This window comes from Marmota marmota, unplaced genomic scaffold (genome assembly GCF_001458135.2).
Source record: "Marmota marmota marmota unplaced genomic scaffold, marMar, whole genome shotgun sequence".
Lineage (NCBI taxonomy): Eukaryota > Metazoa > Chordata > Mammalia > Rodentia > Sciuridae > Marmota > Marmota marmota.
Window position 1 is genome coordinate 29,601,080 of NW_025999982.1, and position 6,712 is coordinate 29,607,791.

The window sequence follows — 6,712 nt, forward strand, 5'->3', positions numbered from 1 at the left end:
AAAAAAAGAATCACATGTTCAGAATGCATTGTAAAAATTGTAAACATGTGTGACACTTCTCACTCAAGGAATTGATGAAGAAACTAAATTTCAGGAAAATCTCTCATAAAAGTTCTGACAAAGCAGGAGTTGGGAGTGAGTGGAAAAAATGCATAAATCATTGTAAAACAGGATCTCAGTTTAGCAAGGGAGCTCTAGCTGCCAGAATAGATTCCAATGAAACATCCCTAATTTTCATATTGTAAATTTTTTCCTGAGATTTATTGATATATATTTGACAAATAAAAATTATGTACATTTAAAGCATTTAAGTTTTATTATGATGATTTGTTATACATATACATTATAACCAGATTACCCAAATCAAACTCACTAACACATTCATCACCTCAGTTTCCTTTTTAATGTAAATACCCTTAGGTATCATTTAATAGTTCAAAAATATTGTGGTTTAGTAAAGTTGATATCTGGTTATAAATATTATGCCTTTATTTTTGGCTAGAAGAAGAATTATTTTTANGGTGGGGGAGTGAAGCGATATTTGTTTTAGCAAACTTATAATATGCAATGTAACCTTAAGTACAGTCATCATCCTGTACATTAGATTTCCAGATCTTATTTATCTCACAAGTGAAAGTTTGTGCCCTTGCATCAACTTTTCCCCCTATCACACCCCCATTTCCTGGCAATCACCTTTCTGTTCTCTGCTTCAATTATTTCTACATTTTTAGACTTCACAATTAGTAGAATCATGTAGTATTTGATTTTTTTATCTGAATAATTTCGATTAGCATAATGTTCTTATTGACTGTACTTCATAAATGAATACAGTAATACAGATATCACCTGCTTCAAATTTTGCTACAAAAAGAAGAATCTCATAGGCTATAATGATTTTCCTTTTTTTTTATATTGAAATTTAAACTCAGAGGTGCTCAACTATTGAATCACATCCCCAGCCCTTTTTAATTTTTGGTTTTGAGACAGGGTCTTGCTAAGTTGCTTAGTGCCTCCATAAATTGCTGAGCCTGGCATTGAACTTGTGATTCTCCTGCCTCAGCCTCCTGAGCCACTGGGATTACAGGTATGCACCACCATGACCAGAATGATTTTATTTTTAACCAAGATATTTCACAGCCAATATTAAAAAGAAAAAATAAAAACAGATTTCAAAACATTATTTTTATTAAAAGAGATGACTTGCTTCAATAAATATAGTTTTATGAAAAGGAAAAAGTTACATAAATAATCACAATTTACTTAAGAGACTTAGATTGCAGAATATATATAAAATTGAAAAGTTAATAGATTTATGAACAGTAATAAATTTTAGTTTAACTGTATAAGTTGATTTTGAAAGACAAATTATATCAATAATTTAGATTAATAAAGTAATCATTGTCTCATAGTTCAAATGTATTATTTTCAAAAAAATAATTTGGCATTGGATATTGGACCCAAAGATATTTTTTCATTGACTTGCATCTCCAGATCTTAAATTTTATTTATTTATTTATTTGTTTATTTAGAGTTGGGTCTTGCTAAACTGCTTAGGCCAGCCTTGAACTTATGATCTTCCTGCTTCAGGCTCCCAAATGGCTAGTATTTTAGGGGAGTGCCACCACTCCATGCTTAGATGTATTCTTAAAAGTTATATATAAAATACCCATACATAGGGATAATGTCCATCTGATTCCACCATCTTCCCCCCACACTCACCCCCGTCTCATCCCCTCCCTCCCCTGTGCTCAGTCCAAAGTTCCTCCATTTTTTCCTTGCCCCCCAGTGCCTCCCCTCTGATTATGGATCAGCATCCACCCATCAGAGGAAACATTTGACCTTGGGTTATTTGGAATTGGCTTACTTTGCTTAACATGATATTCTCCAACTCCATCCATTTACCTGTAAATGCCATAATTTCATCTTCTTTAAGGCTTAGTGATATTTCAGTGTGTATATATACCACAATTTCTATATCCATTCATCTACTGAAGGACATCTAAGCTGTTTCCGCAGTTTAGCTATTGTGAATTGAGCTGCTCTAAATATTGAGGTAGCTGTACCCTTGTAGTGTTCTGAATTTAAGTCCTTTGGGTATAGACCGAGTAGTGGGATAGTTGAGTCAAATGGTGGTTCCATTCCAAGTTTTCTAAGGAATCTCCATTCTACTTTCCCACCAGCAATGAATCAGTGTGCCTTTTTCCCCACATCCTCCTCAGCACTTATTGTTGCTTGAATTCTTGATAATTACCATTTGGACTGGAGTGAGATGAAATCTGAGTTTTGATCTGCATTTCTTTAATTGATAGAGATGTTGAACACTTTTTTCATTAATTTGTATATCTTCTTCTGTGAAATGTCTGCTCATTTCCTTAGCACATTTATTGATTGAGTTATGGGTATGATTGCATGAATGGTGTGAATCTACATCATGTACAACAAAGAAATGAAAAAAAATGTGTTCCATTTGTGTAAAAATAAAATAAAATAAGTTAACAAAAAGTAATTCTCAGACCTGCAGAATTTCCTGAAACAATATCTCTTGTATTTTTAAGGTGTATTAAATCTCTCGGGTTGTGATCACGTAAGTCACTTCTAAAAAAAAAAATCACCTCTGAACCAATTTAAACAAATAAAGTGACCTATTAAAAGAAAGCTACATGTAAATGATTATCAACTTCAGGTTTAGACATCATTATACATTTATACATTAAATGAAATATAAATAAATTTTATCAGAAAGAGATGAAAATGATAATTATTTTGTTCATAAGCGTGATGATTGGGTGTTCAAGCTATTGCCTGAAATGTGCTTCCCTCTAAACTTTGTTATGACATTGATACATTACCTGTCTGACATGAACTTAAAAAAAAAACAAAGAGATGAAAATGAAGTAAAAATAGGTATGAATGTTTTAAAGAAAATGAGAAAGATTTTAACTAATACTAAAAATAATCAGAACTTGTATTAAGAGAAAATACATGTAAAATTATATTTTTCTTTTAATTTATTCTGTTTAACTGACTATTTCAATATTATACCATATAAAATGAGAACATCATAGTCCCAGAGTTTAAAAACATACATTAGTTGCTATGTCTTGTGTTGTTTTGAATGGGGTTTCAGGGTTATTTTGATTTTTTTTTTTTTTTTTGCGTATTTTCAATGTTCTCTCTATATATTTATTTGGAAGCTTCAGATTTTTAGACAATTGTAGAAGCAAATAGAACAGTTTTGGATAAATTATGTAAAATTTTGAAAAAAGAATAGGACACAGACCAACAATATTTTTATAAGTGTGCGTAAATATTTATTAGATAGAACTCATGCATTTTCTTTCCAGGTTCACAGGAGCCACTTTTCAATCTTTTAGAATCCCGCTGCTTTCCACAAAAGCCTAACTACATGAGTTATAAAATACTTGATACTCCTTGGAACATATGTGATGAGGTAAACCTGAATATCCTACCAAGTTTTGTTTAAGAGCATCCACTGCCCTTCTGTGAGATGACTGTGCTATGTCATTATTGTCAGGAAAGTGTCTTATGTGCAGGTGTTTTGATCCCCAATCAGCCACATAAGAATGTGCCTTAAGCCCAGGACACTCCCATAATCAAGATGATAAAACTTCACATTGCATATGCTAGAATTATTTCATCCTATGAAGATATTTTCTCCTGTTTCAAACTAAGTGTTACTTTCTTCTCTTTAAGCCTCAGCATCAATGACCCTCAGTCACCCCAGCTTTCAGAATTGACATGAAGAGGGCTAAGGGTTGAGGTCTTTCCTTTGCCCCTCAGAGAGGGCTACCTATAGGAAAATTGCCCTGCATTACATGCCAGGAGAAACTAGGTATCCATTGGACACCAGGGCACACCATTGAACCTGATCGTGCTTTCAGTTCTCCAAGGTAAGAATTGTTCAATTCAGTGCTTCATTGTGTTGTGTTTTCCTTGATGAATCCAGTACCCAGAGATTCAGTGGACAGACAAGTTTAAGTTAGTCCCCTGGGATTAGTAACCAATGAAATGTTTTTCTCCCCGAAGATTGATACCTGATACACTGCGTTCTGCTAGACAATAACTGGTTATACAATAAAACTTTATAATGATTACTTATCTACTCTTCTTTAAAAGATCCCTACCATAAATATACTCAAACTAAGAGTGTAGACTCCTATCATAGCAGAGCAAAAACAAAACAACACAATACAATACAAAACAAATAATCAAAGAGAAATGAAGCTTCCTGGATTCAATTATATTTAATTTACTCTTATGGCTCTATGATTATGGTGAATGGATCAATTTTTCCTGTTTAAGCTGATAAAGCTCTTTGCAGAACCTATACAAAAAAAAAAAAACACATGTTTTAAAACCACTTTTCTGGAGTACATATTTTCTTTACTGTCAACTTTATAACCTCAGGAATAATACATTTGATACTATATTTTGGTAAAATCTACTCTCATGTAAATGTGGAAAATTTACAAAATATATTGAGGGATGAAATAACGTCTGAATGGAGGGCTAAAGTACAGAATGCAGAAAAAAAATTTATAGTAAATGGCAACCTTAATAAAAATATAAAGCTTCTAACACTTGGAACATTTAAAGTTACCATAATAGGAGTCAACATTGTTTAGTGCCTAATGTATTTCAAGACAGAAGAAAGAAAATTCTGTTAGGTTTCTTCTAAAAGAAATATTAAGTTCATGTGAGGAGTTGCATTTATAACTTGACTGTAATTTTGGCACAATGGATGTCCTTTTATTTATTTTTTTCTCCACTTGTATACAGGCCTATATACAAATGTCTGAATAAAACCCACAAAAAAGGAATAATAAACCAGGAAAGGCAAGAAGAAGTAGGAGAAATTACCTTCTAGTTTATTTATTTATTTTTAATTTTCTTCATTGAAATGAGAACAATCACTTGGTCACCTGGAGTAATCAGGTAGTTAGCAGGGAATCCCTTCTTGACAAGTCAGTGAAGATTCAATCCTGACTTGCACTGTGTTGTCTGGGGCTGTCTGACTGAGTAGGAGACACTCTCATTAACATCTCCACTCTGACCCATCTGAATCCAGTCAATGTCATGATGCCAAGTCTCATAACTCAACTCAGCTTGTAAGAATTCCCTCATAAAAATTTAAAGATGCAATTTTGCAGGTCAAAAATTCAAATATCAGCAATTTTAAAACTAGATCATTAATATCTTTCCTTTTCATGAAATAACAGTAATTGACATTTTTGTAAGTATTATTTTGTCCAGTGGCTTTGTTATAGTTTTAAATGGATATAAAGGCCTATTGACCTAGAATTATTCTTCATATACTAAGAAAGCATATTATTTTGTAAATGGTTCTATAAATAATTGTTAATCAATAATTACATCTACAAATAAAAAATTACTTAATTTACTAAAATTTTAGAGTGCTTATTGGGGAGTTTATGTAAGAATAATATTTTTAGACATTTATTTATTATTTGAAATACAGATACTCATATGCAGCCAATGTTAAGTATAGTTTTCTGAGTGATATTATTGAATATTGTTGGTTAGAACTTTATATAAAAAAATACTGCTAGATTAAATTTAAATACAAATCACCAAGCAGATGTAAACTATCATCTGAAGAAACAGAGGACTGATATTTGGAAATCTCACCATTTGGTGGCATATCAAAAAAAATTATACTTCTTAAAATGATTTTAAAATTACAGAATAATTCTGTATTTGGGGACTCTGAAGTGGGCAGATCCACACCTGAAGTAAAAGTATCTTTTACTTCATTTTACAAAATATCTTTCAGTATTCATAATAATGTTAGGAGGCACAACAAATAAGAATTTATTACTATCCTTTTGAAAGTGTTTTTTGATAATATCTAAGGAATATTTTTTTCTTTTTTATTATTTTATTTTATTTATTTATTCTAAATAGATATATATGACAGCAGAATGCAGTTGATTCATCATACACAATTGCAACACAACTTTTCATTTCTCTGGTTGTACAAAATGTAGCATCCCACCGTATGTGCAGGCATTAAAATAACTAAGGTGATGATGTCTATCTCATTCCACCATCTTTCCTGCACCCATGCCCCCTTTCAATGCCTCTGTCCTGTTTTCCCAAAGTTCCCCTATTTTCCCCATGGACTTCCCACATTATGGATCAGCATCCACTTATCAGAAAAAAAAACATTTGACATTTGGTTTTGGGGATTGGCTTACTTCACTTAGCATGGTATTCTCCAACTTCATCCATTTACCTGCAAATGCCATAATTTTATTCTCTTTTAATGCTGAGTAACATTCCATTGTATGTATATATCTATTTCTTTATCCATTCATTCTTTTTTAACAAGTATGCAGATGTTATTTATATGGTCCATAAGTATAATATAATCATTATTTGAGTTTTACAAAACATCAAATATAAATAACCTGAAATTGTAATAATACACAAAAATTCTTTTCTTACACAGACATACCAGGCAGTACAAACTGAAAATCTGAGTAAATTAACATTGTTTTACATTAATATACATAGTGCCAATTAACATTTAAAAACAAGTTTCAATGCATAGCACTTGATATTTCTTTGAATCTGTTTCAGTCGGTTAAGAATATGAAAATGGTTAGATCTAGGCTAAAAATAATTCTTCTTCTAGCCAAAAATAAAGGCATAATATTTATAACCAGAT

The 6,712-nt window shown here is 31.6% G+C and overlaps 1 non-coding gene across 1 annotated transcript; it reads left to right on the forward strand.

Moving 5' to 3' along the window:
- The first annotated feature begins 2,754 nt into the window (after window positions 1-2,754).
- LOC125617563 lies at window positions 2,755-2,859 on the forward strand. Its single transcript, XR_007348601.1, has one exon. It is a non-coding gene; the product is annotated as a small nucleolar RNA U13 (small nucleolar RNA).
- Window positions 2,860-6,712: the final 3,853 nt, after the last annotated feature.